General features: G+C 42.7%; 2 pseudogenes; one reads left to right on the top strand and one right to left on the bottom strand.

Annotated features, from left to right (window-relative positions):
* Window positions 1-5,637: 5,637 nt before the first annotated feature.
* LOC117711228 (small ribosomal subunit protein eS7 pseudogene) lies at window positions 5,638-6,227 on the bottom strand (annotated as a pseudogene).
* Window positions 6,228-12,755: 6,528 nt separating this feature from the next.
* LOC117711226 (glyceraldehyde-3-phosphate dehydrogenase pseudogene) lies at window positions 12,756-13,621 on the top strand (annotated as a pseudogene).
* The last annotated feature ends 3,107 nt before the right edge of the window (window positions 13,622-16,728 follow it).

Raw genomic sequence — 16,728 nt, 5'->3', positions numbered from 1 at the left:
GATAACCGGAGGTGGCTACCACACAGATTCAAACTAGGGTTTCAGATGATGTCTCATGTGAATCCTAGATGCTGGAGCTAAGGCTGGGTCCAGACTTTTCTAAGTGTCCTATGCAGCAGGTGTCATAAACAGATTCACTTCCAGAGAGGACAGATCCAGGTGACTTTCTATAGCTTCCTGTTTAGGGTGGAGACATCTGGAGCAGAGGTGGGAGAAATTCCTCAGGTTCTGGAACGTCGCAGGGTGCCCACTCCTTAGGAAATGTTAATCCTTTGTGCAACCAGCCCAGGAGATCTGAGGCCCTAGGGTCTCTGGGAATCTTGCTGGGGTTTCCAGAATGTCATGGGCAACTCCTTTAAAGACCACAAACTCCTAAAACCAACAGAAGGTCTTTATTTGCCAGCTGTAGGAATACAAGGGGAACTTGCCCAAAATGTGGAGCCCCCAAGCCTCTTTATTCTTTGCTGTTTATGCCTTAAACCCACATCCTGGTTGACACACTTTGGTTGGGAAGATCAGTTAGGGAGAAGCAAAACTATAGAAGCCAAAAGCAAGGTTGGTACATTCAGGGACTTTCCCAGATCCTGGAACTACGGACTAGGTCTTTGTTCCCATTTTGGCAGGTGTTGGAGCCGACATGCTAGGTTCTAAGATCAGAATGGTGTCTCTAATATGGCATCAGTTGTATGAAGTTCTTGTGATCTACAAAAGTCTTGGGGCCTGTTATACAACTAGATACAAATAAACTCAAAATCTGGCAGGGCACATTGCAAATCTTGTGGGTCCAACGTCCAGTATCTGAAGCTCCTAATGGGATTTTTGCTCCAAAGGACTTAGGAAGCCCCACCCATCCAGCTCTGATACCTGCAAAACATGCAGCTTCTCTTTTTAGGGTGGCTCAACTCTATACCAGCAGCTTTACATGGTCTTAGCATCTCCTCAGCTCCTCTCCGTGATGCCCTAAATCTTGTTTTTATGCTTTCATAACCAGTACCATGTGGATGACACTTATATCTCCAAGATCTGCTGCCAGCTTGGGATGTGGCCTGCCCCTCTTGGATCACACCTATCAGGATTTTTGTGCTGGTCCTGAGGAAATACTTTTCTTTGTTCCACTGAAGCCAAGAACCTCATTTCAGTGGTGTTGATCTCTATGATAGTCATAGCTGCTTCTTTAGCCCCAGGCTGATTAGCACATGTGTTTTTAGCCAAAATACCACACACAATGACTGCCTCCCGTTTCTGATAGAGTCTTAGATATTCTCTAAAACCCATGATCTGAGTCTCAACTGTTTCTTACAGAATTTTTACCTTCCAAGTTGCCACTAAAATGTCCCATTCCTCTGCTTCCAGTATCCAGTGGCTTTTCTAGCCCAATGTGTCAAATGCTCTCACTTTCCCTATAAAATAGTCCAAAGCATAAAAGCTATATAGTCTATACAGCAATAAAGCCACTTCCTGTGTATAGATTTTTGCTAGTTTAATTTTTGTTTCTGTGATAAAATACTTTGACAAAAGAGCAACTTAGGGGAGAAAGGATTTGTTTTAGACCACAATTCCAGGTTATGGTCCATCACTGCAGGGCAGGAGCTTCAGACAGCTGATATATCACATCTGTAATCAAGAGCAGAAAGAAATGCATGCACACACCTTACTTTATTGCTTGCTTATACTCAGTTCAATTTCTTCACTCTCAGCTCAGGACTCCCTTCCTAGGATATGGTGTCATCTGTGGTGGGCTGGGTCTTCTTCCTCCATCAATTGACTCAATCAAGGCAATCTCTCTTAGCTATATCCACAGACCAACCCAATATAGATGACCCCTTATTGACACTCTCTTTCCATGTGAGTTTGGGTTGTGTCAAGTTGACAATTAAAGCTAAGCATCATGCTAGGTTCTCTTTAGGTCTGCACTTCACATCACCTCAATACAGCACTGAAGAGGAAATGAACATTGGAACAGTATCATTGGCCAATGTTGGGGGTTCAGGAATCACCACATAAACCATAGGAACACCAATCTCAGTTAAGCAAGGACAGCTTATTGAACACACACCAAGACTGATTGATCAGGACCACAAAAGGACTAAGGAGCCTAATTGTGGTTCTAGTCTAAGGGACAGTACAGTGTTCCTGAGGAGACAGGGTTGGCAGTAACATCCACAATTTGTGTTTACTCCTCACTGGCAAGATCCCAGACACATGGCCTGTGGGAGTTTACCCATGAGCGTCTCTTCAGGTCATATACATTAGAAGCATTTTTGCTTAGTGGTTGGGGACTGGACATCCAAAACCTGAAAGTATGGTTCTCAATTCTAACACTGGTTCTTACCTCTCATGTCTTAGCTTTGTCACCTGTGCCATGGGAACAATGGCCTGCTGTATGGGGTCAGGAAAAGTGTAGATGCTTCTCCAGATGTGTTGTGGACATCAATATTAGTGGTAGGTAGAGGACTACAGTGTGGCAGCTGGTCCTCTCAGGGGCTCTCTTAGCAGTAATGATTGATGATTAATGAAAAAAGTTGGAGATGATCTGTGTCTCTCAATACCAAATGCTCAACCAAAATTTTAATCTCTTTGTGAAGATTCTCAAGCACATCCTCCTTAGTATGCAAATCTGCCTTCCTCAGTAAGATGCAGCAAACATTGCTTGGTGTTTTGACAGCACAGGAGGATCTTTTCTATTATTAAGAGAGAGTTCTCTGTGTGTATATCTGACAACATGGGTAATGTATCATCTGTTCCAGATTTTTATGTTCAAGTTAAATCTGCCAGATTTTTTTGGGGGGAGGTTTTGAGACAGGGTTTCTCTGTGTTTCTGGCTGTCCTGGAACTCACTCTGTAGACCAGGCTGGCCTTGAACTCAGAAATCCGCCTGCCTCTGTCTCCCAAGTGCTGGGATTAAAGGTGTGCACCACCACCGCCCCGGCTAATCTGCCAGATTTTTACTTCTGTTTTGATGATTTCAAGGTATCATCTGCAGGTCTTCGTGACAGAAAAAGTCTCATTTTTTATGTTAATCTTGAATTAAACATGAAAGTCTGCTGTAAGCTTTGCAGCTTGTGTGATTTGATGTTTCCCTGATGAATTCTTTCTCAAATTCTTGTGTAATTATTTTGATCCTTCACTACCTAAGCACAGGCCTTCAGTGTCTCTTTAGATCAGGCAGATGGAGACTTTCAATACTGTGTAAGCAGTAGCCATATTCCCCTGAAGCCTGAAGAAGCCTCAGGGGGCTAGAGAGGTGGCCCAGCAGGTAGGAGCACTTGCAGCTCTGGCAGATGACTGGAGTAAGGTCCTGGAACATATATACAGGGGTTCACAAGTGCCTATGACCCCAGCTTCAGGAGATCTGGTTTCTTCTTCTGGACTCTGTAGGTATGCACATAATCTCTCTCTCTCTCTCTCTCTCTCTCTCTCTCTCTCTCTCTCACACACACACACACACACACACACACATCTCAAAAAACAAAAACAAAACAAAAACCTTAGGACAGGGAGTTTTAACTATTATCAGCCCTTAAGATGAAAGGACCCATGACCCAGAAGGCAAAACAGACAGAATAGAAAAACAGAGAAAACAAAAGAGGCTCTCACATGTAGGCCATGTGCATGAAAGCATGTATGTTCACTTCCTTGTGACCTACCTACAGTAACAATGCTGTCATTGAGCTGTGTTTTTCTATCACCAGTCTATAAATATGTAGAATGCATCCCATAAACCTTAGAGATCATTTACTAAAGAACCATCCCTTAGCTAAGAGCAGGGTTCCAGCAGGCTTTAATAGTCTATGTCCTACGAACAGTGTATAAGGAAGTAATGCTATTCTATGTGTGTAACTATTGTTACGGTGAGTCAACATGACTGTCTTAGATACCCACATGTATTATAAAGCATCAGCCACTGTCCTTATATGTCTTTGTCTGTCTATTGATGACTTTAAATCTATATTAAAACACCTTCTCAAACTCTTTGCTTCAAAAAGCAAAGTAAATGGGAGGGGATGGTGAGACCTGTTCTTGGTCTGTTGAAGATAGCGAGGACGAGCACTCCTCTTCTCCCTTTTCTTCCCTTTTCTTTTCCTCCCTCGCCCTCCCTCTTCTTCCTCCCTCCTTTCCAGCCTCTCTTTCCTTCCTTCTCTTCTCCCCCCACCCCGCCTCACACCTTCTTTCTGGATTAAATGTTTTTCAAAACATACACTCATAATTATTCCTAGTACTTCTTCAGCCTTTCTTAGACACTGAATCCTTCTGTCTGATCACACTGACTGAAGCATCTAATACGACTCCATCAGATATATCTGGACTCTGACTATGTTTCAATTTAGGACTGACTTGGTCTTTCTTGGCAGTGGCTTCAGCTCAATCTCAGTCTCCCTTGCAACCCCCCACCATCTCCTCAGCTTTGCCTGTCGAAAAGCAGCATGTCAGGGTGTAGTGGGGCAGGGACAAGGCAACAGGAGAGGTTTTTTTAGTTGTGTGGTTTTTTTTTTTTTTTTTTTTTTTTTGAGATGTGATGGTTTTCTATCTCAATTTACAGTTCCCTGAAGCCCTGGCTCCATCTGCCTGTAAGTCAAGCTTCTGTTACTACCCTGTAAAGGCAGTTTTTCCTTGTACTTATGTTTGTGTAGAAGAGTCCTTGGGAGTCACGCTGCTAGGGGGAGCTGTTGAACAGCTGTTGAACACGGCTGCTGTGTGCAGCCGTGCAGTTTGTTTCCTGTTTCCCCATTTTTTTGTCATCATTAAAGCCATATTTTTCCATACAAGAAATCAGGATATCCAGTCCCATGGTTCTGTTGGACTTCTGAGACAGGGCTTCATTTAGCTCAGGCTATGTAGAGCAAGAGGATGACCTTGAACTCTTGGACCTCCTGGCATTACTTCCTGAGTGCTGGGATTACAGATGTGCTCTGGGATTACATACTAGCTCTTCAGTGGGTTTGAATGCCACATGTCAGGATGTAAAGTATTTCTGGACACCCTGGACAATGTTTTCGTGTTATTTCATATTCACTTTCAGTGAATAATCCACTAAAATACTCTTGATTTTCTTGTGGACACTATGCATTAGGTTAGAGGGCTCAGCCTTGTGCTATTGACAGTGGAGGCCAGATGCATCCCTGAGGTGTCCACTATCTAGTGTGTTAGAAGACTTGAGTAGTATCCCAGGCCTTTTCTCTCTAGACTCCAGACACACCTCTGGCTCTGACAACCTAAGGACAAAACCATTATTACCACAAGATGAAGGCTCATACAAGGTCTATTGGCCAATGCTCTAATTTGCTTTCTGTTGCTGTGATGAACACCATAACCAAAAGCAACTTGTGGAGAAAAAGGTTTATTTCCTTTTATAGATTAGAGTCTATTATTGAGGGAACCCAGGCAGGAGTTACAGCAGAGCAAGTCCTGAAGCCACACTCAGGGAGGAGTGCTACTTACTGGCTTGTTCCTTGTGGCCTGCTTTGCCTGCTTCTGTACACAACCCAGAACCACCCACTGGCCATGGCATCCCCACTGATGCTAGGCCTTCCCATACCAATCATATATGAAGAAAATGCACCACAGTCTCGTCTTCAGGTGAATCTGATGGAGGTATATCTTTTCTTTTCTTTTCTTTTTTTCTATGAATGGCACTTTATTCAGTCATTTTCTTTACAACTGAAACTCTGGGAATTCAAAATCCACATCCTTGCCTGTGAGCTTCTTGTACACACCAGAAAAAGTTCCCACCCTGTGCTCCACGTTGTTCTGTTGTGCTTTGTCTAAGTGAACTTTTATAAATCGGCTGCCATCCAGTTTCACATGGATTCTCTTACCCACAATTTCACTTGGGAAGACCAAGTCCTCAAGGATGGCATCATGCACTGCTGTCAGGGTGCGGCTTCTGAGGCGCTTTTGCTTATTTTTCGTAGGCTTTTCCGGGTTGGCTTGGGCAGAATCCTCCTCTGAGCAATGAAGACTACATGCTTCCCACTGAACTCCAATTCACGAACTAGCCAGACTTGGATTTTCTGGATTTAAGCTGAGGAACTGGTACAAAAATTGTGATAGCTTTCCGAACACCACCAACTTCGATTCCCTTCGCTGCGGTGATGTTGAGTTCCTGCAGCTGTGCCTTGAGATCGGAGTTCATCTCCAGCTCGAGCAGCGCCTGAGAGATGCCAGACTCGAACTCGTCCGGCTTCTCGCCATTGGGCTTCACAATCTTGGTGCTGGAGCTGAACATGGCTTCGTCCTTGCAGAGTGCCGACTTAGAAAGAGTGGTATATTTTTTCAGTTGAGGTTCTTTTTTCTCAGATGACTCCAGCTTGTGAAGATTACTTCCTTCAGAATGATGTGCCAACGTGCCCATACAAAATAGAATATGCAGAATCCCTGTCTTCACTACATGGTGCTCTAACAGCTCACACATACCCTGAGAGGTGCTTCTTGGAAAATACCGGGAGGAGACACTGGGAATGTGTTACCTGACTTTTCCCGAAGAGACTTGAACAAGTGTCTGTTCATCTAGAAAATGTACTGATACAGACCAAACAAATAGTCCTACCCAAGTCTACCTGGATGAAGCAATGAGTGTATTGGGTTTCTCAATTAGGAGTAAGGGTGACTCATAGCCATTGCTAAAATATTCACTGTAGAGGTAGGCACAGGAGGACAAAGTAGAATTCCTGAATGAAAATGTGCCTTTGATCCAGTGTGTGTGTGTGTGTGTGTGTGTGGTGGGGGAAGAGAGTGAGAGAGAGAGAGAGAGAGGGAGAGAGAGGAGAGAATTCAGGCACATATGTGCCACACTGTGCCACACATGCCCAGCTTTTATGTGAGTTCTGGGGTTTCAGATCCTCATGCTTGTACCACTAGTACTTTTTCCCCTGAGGCATCTCCTCAATCCCAGATCCAGTCATCTTAACCATGGACAAAATGCCTTCTGCTCAACATGGATGCTAATCTATTCAACAAAGGCTTAATTACTTTAACTGCAAGCTAATGATGAAGGGTATCATTTATTTTGCCCAACACATGTACCCACACAAAACACTCTCACAGTTGCTATCATTCTCAAAGAAAGGGTAAAACGTATTGAGATTCTGTTTGCATTCTCTTTTCTTTTCTTTTCTTTCCTTTCCTTTTCTTTCTTTCTTTTTTCTTTTTTTGGTTTTTCGAGGCAGGGTTTCTCTGTGTAGCTCTGGCTGTCCTGGAACTCACTCTGTAGACCAGGCTGGCCTCGAACTCAGAACTCAGAAATCTGCCTGCCTCTGCCTCCCAAGTGCTGGGATTAAAGGCGTGCACCACCACCGCCTGGCTGCATTCACTTTTCTTACATCAAATCCTACTGCTAAATTCTCATAAAAACATTTAGCATGGAATGTCTCCTCAACAGACTTTCAGGTGTGCCCGTGGGGTTATCAGTGATAGGCGCTGCGCTGTGTATTAGATGTGTTCATCTTGCAAAAGAATAAAAATCAGGCTTTCAGAGAGAAATCTTCATTCCTGTATTCAGTCAGGGCTGTTTGCAACAGTCAAGTGTTGTCTGGCTTCTCCTGGGGAAACATGAACAATTCATGTCTAGGGAGTCCATTCACCCTTGACAGAAACCGTGACATAAGAGAAATGGTTCCACACAAATCAGCTTTGGTGAACCAGTGAGTTTATTGGGGTTGCTTTCAGGCACCTGAGTGAGAATTTCTTATACCAGTGGTTCCCACCCTTCCCAACACTGTGACCCTTTAATACGGTTCCTCATGTTGTGGTGACCCCCAACCATAAAATTATTTAGTTACTGCTTTACAACTATAATTTTGCTACTTGTTATGAATCATAATGTAGATATCTGATACGTGGCTTCCAAAGGGGTTTCAACCTACTGGCTGAAGTCCACTGGCTTACACCAATATGGCTGAGTTGAAGGCAGATGCATGGCTGAAAAGCCCATCCTTGCATGGGAGGGCAGAACTGATATTCTGAAGAGCCTAGATTACTGAATACAGCTACAGATTCAATGTACTCCCCATCAAAATCTCAACAACATTTTTCACAGAACTTAAAAAGAGTCTCAACCAACATTCATATGGAAGCACAAAGGACCCTGAACAGCCAAAGCATCCTGAGCACAAGAACAATACTGGATAGCAGAATATCCACTCTCCATAGTAACAAAATCAACATGGTACTTTCACAAAATGCATGTTGACCAATGGAATGAAATACAGGGCCCAACACAGTCAAAACAGCACAGTCAAAACAATTAATATTTTTTAACAAACTTGTCAAAAGCAGACTTGCTTGTTGAAGGAAGACAGACTCTTTGACAAATGCTTCTAGGGAACATGAATATCCATGTTGTCCTAGTCAATGCTCTATTGCTGTGGAGAGACTGTATTCTGAGGTTTAGTTCATTAGCACCATGGAAAGATGTATGGCGCTCAGAGGCACACATGGTGCTGGAGAGGTGCCCTAGGGCTTGACATCTGGATCTGCAGGCAGCAGAAGAGAAAGTCACCAGCCTGGCTTGCTTGGGCGTCTGCTTCTTCTTCCTCTTCCTCTTCTTCTACCTCTCCTTTTCCTTCTCTTTCTCCTTCTTCTTCTTCTTAATGGAATGTTTTATTTATTTACATTTCAGATGTTATCCCTTTTCTCCATTTCCAGCCCCCTTCTGAAACCTCAAATCCCACCCCACAGTGACACACTTCCTTCAACAAGGCCACACCTACTTCACCAAGGCTATATCTACTAATAGTGCTGCTCCCTGGTGACCAAGCATTCAAATTTGTGAGCCTACTCGGAGGCCATTTTCCTTTAAACTGTCACATACATGTGGATGAATCAGCTAGATCTCTACTCTGACTTTTGACTTTACACCGCCTCCCCAAACAACAAACAAACAAACAAAACAAAATAAAACAAAAATTCAAAATGAGTAAAAGACCTTAAGGAAAAAACCTGAACTGTTGAAACTTCTAGAGAAAAACACAGAAAAACTTTCAAGATAACAACATAGGTGGAGTCTCTGAGGGGAAAAAACCCACAAAAAACAAACAGAAAACTTCTAACAGCACAGAAAAGAACCCCAGGACTTAGAGATTGGGGCAAAATAACATTAAGAAGCTTCTGCACAGCATAGCAAACAATCACCAGAGTGAAGGGACAGCTGTAGGGTTGGAGGAGTCTTGCCAGCTATGTATCAGACAGCAGGTTACTATCTAGAAAATTTAACAAAACAAAACAAAACAACCCATAGAAAACAGTACCCATCCAAGCAAAGGCTGAGCTAGCAATACAATAGTTCTAGAATAAGAAATAGAAATGACCAATAAATACTTTGAAAAGGGCTCAACACCCTTAGCCATCAGGAAAATGAAAACCCAAGCTGCTTTGAAGTGCTATCTTACCCTGTCAGAAAGACCATTCCAGAGACAGTAGAGGATACACAAGAAGAGTCACACTCAGGAAACTAATGTAGACATTAGGGACATCAACATGTGTGTCCTCTGAAAACTAAAATGGTGTTGCCATGTGAGCCAGCTCTACCAAACCTGGATACCAACCCTCAGGACACCAAGCCCATTTATTACAGAGACATTTGTATGTCTGTGTTTACCCATGTTTAGTCACAGCAGAGACTGCTCATATAACCGTAAACAAGTGAGCAGTGGGAGTGAGGCATGCACGCTCAATGGAATTTTTATTCAGCCATTAGGCAAGACCGTTTGCAGGAACATGGTTACAGCTGGAAACACAAATTTAACATCATGCCTGTGTGCGTGAGCATGTTTTTATATATGTGTGAGTGTGCTGGTCATTAGAAGAAGGACAGTGAGAAGGAAGAAAGAGATCGTAGGAAAATGGTACCTAGAGATGGCAATGAGATACATGTCACGGGAAATCAGATGAGGAGACTGGGGTGAGGGGAGTGAGAGTTCACAGAGGGAACCCTGGGAGAACAAATGAAGGAGAGCAAAGTGTAATGATATATAAAGATGCCGTGACGAAGCCCATCACCTAGTACGCTGACCTAAAAACAATTTTGAAAAAGTTTGTACAAATTAAAGAATATGCCATTGGTTCAGTTAAATTTCTTTATGTAATAATGTATGAGACAATTTGTAATATGTAGACAATGTAATATGAGACAATGTAATATGTAGGAGACAATTGCTACCTATATTGGCAGCTTTAGGCTAAGTGTAAATGAACAGAACACTTGCCTGTTTGCCCCAGAAGATGCCTTTGCCTTGTGATGGAATTACTCTGTGCACCCAGGAGAATGGTGAGGGGAGATGCCCTCAGAGTGCAGTGGTTCCCAGGGAAAAAAGTTAGGAACCAGGACATGAAAGTATATGAAATAGATTTTGAATGATCTGGAAATAGCCAGAAAAGATATTTTGAGTTTCAGTAAAGTGTCAAGGATAACTACCTGATTAGATAATTTATAATAGTTATTTTGTCAACTTTTCTAAACTTGCTTTTAAGTCTTAAAATAAGTTTTCAGTCCCACCCTGGGCCTGGAAGGTGATGTGGTTGATCCATCTCTGCCCTCATTACACACACCATTTTCTCTTTTCAGAATCTGCTGGTTGCAATCTTGTTTTTATGGACCTGGGCTCACATCCAATCGTTGGCAACGAGCCTCCTGGACAGATATGAACCTGGACTGTTGGGAATAACTTGAAAGTGTACAGAGCTGGTGAGTGGGCGTCCTTACTGTTCAGTCTAAGTATTGTTAGTGTCCTTTCCAGACAGAAGCTAGAACAAAGTTGCCATCATAATGTAGACATGGGCAAGGATGCGCCCCCATTAAAGGCCTAACACAAATGCTTGTGGGCATCTCTGTCACCCTCTGAGCCCACAGCAGGCATTTTTGGAGGACATGCTTTGCTCTTGTGTTGTTTCAGCCCTTTCTTTAACATTCTGACACTATGTTTTAAAATAAAATCTCTCTCTCTCTCTCTCTCTCTCTCTCTCTCTCTCTCTCTCTCTCTCTCTCTCTCTCTCTCTCTGTGTGTGTGTGTGTGTTTATTTTGAGACAGGGATACTCCATGTAGCCCTGGCTGCCTTAAGACTCACTGTGTAGTCCCGGCTGGTCTCCCAGTGCATGGTTGTGATCACTCAGAAATTCACTATGACCATGAGGAGGACTTTTATTGCGGTACTGGTACCAGGTACCTGGCCTCAAGTCTGCACCCGAGAGTGCTCACAAGATACAGCATCTAGCCATTGTAGGCCAGAGCTTATAAAGGCAAAACCCATAAATAATATTATAATTATAAATAAATAAATAAAATTATAATTTTGGATCTTGCAATTATCTTTTTGAGCAGAGTAAGCAAGTCTGATTACAAATGCAGAAATAACAGTTAGTCTTATGACATTATTATCTTGCAAGAACAGCAAATTTTATAAGATCAGTCAATTTAAGAACAATCTTCAATTTCTGGGAAAAAAGGAATGTGGGCTGCCAGTACAAGTAAGGGGGTTACATGTTAGAGGCATATATATGCATATGTATATAAGTATGCATATGTATATGCACACATATACATGCATATATGCATATAAGTACATGTGTACATATACTTGTATACACACACAACACACACACACACACACACACACACACACACACACACCCCACTTAAGCATAGTAATTAAAACCTAATGTAATGTTAACCATCACATTTCACTCCTTGAATTGTTTCCTGAGTCAAATCTTTGACTCTCTGGTGGATGACTTGTTCATATTTCTAAAGCCATATACTAACCTTCTGGTAGAGGGGAACTAGTTTCCTTTGGACCTAACATTGCAGCCTTTGTTGAGGATAAGAAATGATGTAGTCTTTTCTGTAATTGCCTCTTAGCTTCTCAGGGTGTTGTTTTCAGGGAACAGGAAAGTTGGAATATTGGTCAAAGGCCAGGAAAGGATTCAAGTAATGAGCAGTAGGGGATACGTGAGGATTCATCAGAAACGTTTGGTTTGTTGACCCAGATGAGGAGACAGGTATCAATCACATACATTGGACTGGCTTTTATCAGCTTTCAGAAAGTTTAGGGCTCACTGATTTTGGAGCAGTTTGTAGTCTGCAGATGACTCCTGATGGTGTCTGTCAGCTGAGTGGAAATCATAGACTAGGGACAGAAGTTAAAGTTGAGGAACTCAAGGGAGAATTTTACATTTGGAACTTCCCCCTCAGGTATAAGCAGTAGGTGGGTGAGCTTAGGCTGTTGATTGACAGGAGTATTTATTTCGAGTCAGTTTGACCTATAACAGGTGGATCCAAGTTGTGATTTCCTAAAGCTTACATGAATTTAAAAAAAATTACAAAAGAGATAAAAGTCTTAGATATATTAGTATTACCAATGTTTGTGATTTGTACTAAAATCTATCTTGTAGACAAAGCAGTAGATTCATACCTTGGAGACAGAGTAAAAGCTTGAGGATCCAAAAGGTGATTCTGAGTTTAAAATGTAGGGTTGGGTGTGTGTGTGTGTGTGTGTGTGTGTGTGTGTGTGTGTATAGACTGAACAGAGATTTTTTTTTTTTAGCATAAAAGAAACATCTTGGCTCTCTGCTCCTTCCTGTTCCAGAAACAGCCGCATCTTCTTGTGCAGTGCCAGCCTCATCCTGTAGACAAAATGGTGAAGGTCAGTGTGAAAAGATTTGGCCGTATTGGGTGCCTTGGTTACCAGGGCTGCCTTCTGCTCTGCAGTTGGCAAAGTGGAGATTGTTGCAATTAATGACCCCTTCACCCCTTCACTGACCTCAACTACATGGTCTACATGTTCCAGTATGACTCCACCCATGGCAAGTTCAACAGCACAGTCAAGGCTGAGAATGGGAAGCTTGTCATCAATGGGAAGCCTATCACCATCTTCCAGGAGTGAGATCCCGCTAACATCAAATGGGCTGATGCTGGTGCTGAGTATGTTGTGGAGTCTACTGGTGTCTTCACCACCATGGAGAAGGCTGGGGACCACTTGAAGAGTGGGGACACAAGGGTCATCATCTCTGCTCCTTCTGCTGATGCCCCCATGTTTGTGATGGGTGTGAACCATGAGAAATATGACAACTCACTCAAGATTGTCAGCAATGCATCTTGCATCACCGACTGCTTAGTCTCCCTGGCCAAGGTCATCCATGACAACTTTGGCATCATGGAAGGGCTCATGACCTAGGTTCATGCCATCACTGCCACTCAGAAGACTGTGGATGGCTCCTTTGGAAAGCTGTGGTGTGATGGCTGTGAGGCTGCCCAGAACATCATCCCTGCATCCACTGGTGCTGCCAAGGCTGTGGGCAAGGTCATCCCAGAGCTGAACAGGAAGCTCACTGGCATGATCTTCTGTGTTCCTACCTCCAATGTATCCATTGTGAATCTGACATGCCGCCTGGAGAAACCTGTCAAGTATGATGACATCAAGAAGCAGGCATCCGAGGGCTACATTGAGGACCAGGTTGTCCCTTGCAACTTCAACAACAACTCTCACTCTTCCACCTTTGATGCTGGGGATGGCATTGCTCTCAATGACAGCTTTGTAAGGCTCATTTCCTGGTATGAAAATGAATATGGCTACAGCAACAGGGTCATGGACCTCATGGCCTACATGGCCTCCAAGGAGTAAGAAACCCTGGACCACCCACCCCAGCAACAGAGAGGCCCCCGGTTGCTGAGGAGTCCCTGTCCCCAACACTGAACATCTCCTCAAAATTTCTTTCCCAGACTCCATAACAACAGGAGGGACTTAGGGAGCCCTCCATACTCTCTTAAATACCATCAACAAACTGCACCCCCAAAAGAAGCATCTTTAAGTTTATACTTAGAAGACATTCACAGAAAATTCAAAATTCTAAGCTTGTGACTATGAAAATAGTTGTCAAGCCTAGATTCATAACTTATTAGAAAGTTATTGATTAATAGGTGAAAACTTTGAACTTTGGAAAGTTTATATTATGTGTCCATTTTAAGCTTTATTTTCTAGAACCACTAATAAATTTACTCTTCGATCAAATTAACACAAGTGAGATTTTATTTACTATGATCAGTCACTATTTTCTCGTTTGGAAAAAGATAAATAAACAGGTCTTCTGAATGTCAACTTTATCTTAAATGTCACGAGTTATAATCTGGCCAGGGTTTCGGGGAGACTAAGAGGGCTGAGATCTTTATTATTCTAGGTAATGGATAATAAAGGCTTGAAGATCACACACACACATCCAGCTGAAGAGTTAGGGCCACAGCTGTAAGCACCAGAGACCTGAGATATTTTCTTTTTGGTGAAGCACATAGGCCCAACTGAAGACTGTCACTGTGCCAAGGAAGGCGTATGACTCTACACCATGGATTACTTTCTATGTGTTATTTTTACTTAAAAAAGAGGAAGAAAAAGGGAAGCAGGCTGCCAATGTACAGCCTGTATAAGTTAGGGATTTGTATGTTAGAGGCATTTAAAAAGTATTTGTACATTTTATCATCTTTTTTTGTTTTGTTTTGTTTTTTGAGACAGGGTTTCTCTGTGTAGCCCTGGCTATCCTGGAACACGTAGACCAAGCTGGCCTTGAACTCAGAAATCTACCTGCCTCTGCCTCCTAAGTGCTGGGATTAAAGGTGTGCGCCACCACTGCCCGGCCCACATTTTGTCATCTTATACAGAGTAATTCAAACCTTAAATGTAATGTTGACCACCACTGTACTCTTCTTGCTTCAGTGTACTGAGAGCTTGTATAATAGGCATGTATTTTCAAGTCTGAGCATCACTATCACCACCACCACCACCACCACCATCACCATCATCATTACCATCATCATCATCATCATCATCATCATCATCATCATCATCATCATCATTATATTCTTTCTAGTGTGGTAAGGTTTAAATACATAATAGAGTATAAAATCACCATTGTCTCTGGACTTCTGTAAAGTCTGAAGGTATCTGACCAGAAGTTGTACATCTCAAGCTAAGATACCCACCATGGGCTTGTGGCATCCGATCTACTGATGCCAACAGCAGGGTGGCTGCCTGGCTTGGGGAATCAGAGGAGCTGCAGCTGCTGTGTGGTATCTGAATTTATAAGGGGTTCACTGAGCAGATGAGGCTCAGTGTCTGATCACTAGTTCCCGTGCCAGACTGGCGTTTGACCACACCCACACCTAGTGCTGTAGACTAAGTTGTTCGTGGAGGGCTTCTGAGGGCAGGAGGTTGAGGCAACAGAACTCATCTTTAACAAGTGTGTCAAGGGCCTTGAATCTATGATGTCACTGGATCTAGGTAGTTGTTCTGTTACATCTTGGGACTGAGGGGTAGCATGCAATAATGCAGATGCCAAAGAGACAGATGGGACTCCTCTTGCCATCCACCATTGTGCTGAGGAATACAAGCTTCTACTGCAGGTCAAAGGATCAGCATATGGTGGCCTCATGTTCACTACAGGCCCATAAGCTCCCTCGCTCTCAAGAAAAAAGCCTTTCTACTTCTAGGAGAATTTTGGGACAGGGTTCTGAGAACTGTCCTGACCAATGGGCTGAGATGAACGGCCACAAGGGTGGTTAGGGGCAACAGCTGTAGGCCTGTGGACTCCCTCTTCACTTCCATTCTTTCGTGGGCCAGGATTTTAATATATGAATAACTACCTTGGATCCTACTTTCTCAGGATGTCAATCATACACTTTGTGAATTTGTAACTTTTTTCTTATCCCTCAGCACACACATTCTGGCTTTATAAAGCTAGTTGAATCCAAGGCCTTCATTCCTGCGCTGTGTTTTTAGGTACATGAGCGATTTTCAAGTATAGGCCAGGAACAGCTCCGGTCTATACAATACAGACCTTGTGGTTATTTTTTTCACCACAGTGAGCCTCTGTTCAGAGTGCTTGCCTATTAACGATGCCTATTTTTTTGTAAACCAAAGCTGGGTTTATGGTATATAGACCTTGTTACCCCTTCTACCTTGAGAAGGTAGGAAAGTAGGTTTTCATTGGACTGCTCATGATGTAAATTCCTGCTGGGAGATTGGAAATTAGTCTAAAGCATAGCTTCTTAAGCTGTCAATCATGACCTCAATGTGGGGGTTGTAAAACCAACCAACCAACCAACCAACCAACCAACCAACCAACCAACCAACCAATCAACACATTGGCAACAGTAAAGACTCCTCATTATATAATGACAAAAAGCTAATTCAAAATCGACAACACCCTGAGTCTAGGCTGTGTGTTGGAACACTTGCCCCTGTTGTATCCCATTTTCACTGACACCTTGGTTCTGGACACATAGGTGTTCTGCTCCTCCTGCCATGCCACACAATGCTGACAAACTCTGCCTGAAACACAACAGCTCAAATTGAGACTACTGTATGTTATGAATGTGGTGTTTTCTTTGTATACATCAAGTTTGCCACTCCTTTAGAAACATAAGTAGTTACACCAATGAGACTTTAAATATTTCCTAGCATCGTTCATAAGCACATGACTATCAAGCTAGCCAATTTCTGGCTATACTCTATTAGAATGCTTGAATTAAAAAGTCACTGTTTGAGTTGGTGACCCGTTTCATAGGAAAAAGGTCCAATCAACTTTGGATTGGAATAGGGCAGAATTTCCAATAATTCTGAAATGCCTCTAAATATATGTATTTAGGAAAAGCTGCCTTCTCAGGATTTATGATTATAAAATCTCTGTGTATATATTGAAAATGCTATATATCCTGTACTATCTGTGTATGTTTATGTAAGTGTATG

This window comes from Arvicanthis niloticus, chromosome 6 (assembly GCF_011762505.2).
Source record: "Arvicanthis niloticus isolate mArvNil1 chromosome 6, mArvNil1.pat.X, whole genome shotgun sequence".
Lineage (NCBI taxonomy): Eukaryota > Metazoa > Chordata > Mammalia > Rodentia > Muridae > Arvicanthis > Arvicanthis niloticus.
Note: the sequence above shows the minus strand (reverse complement) of the source record. Positions and strands in the feature narration are given on the sequence as shown.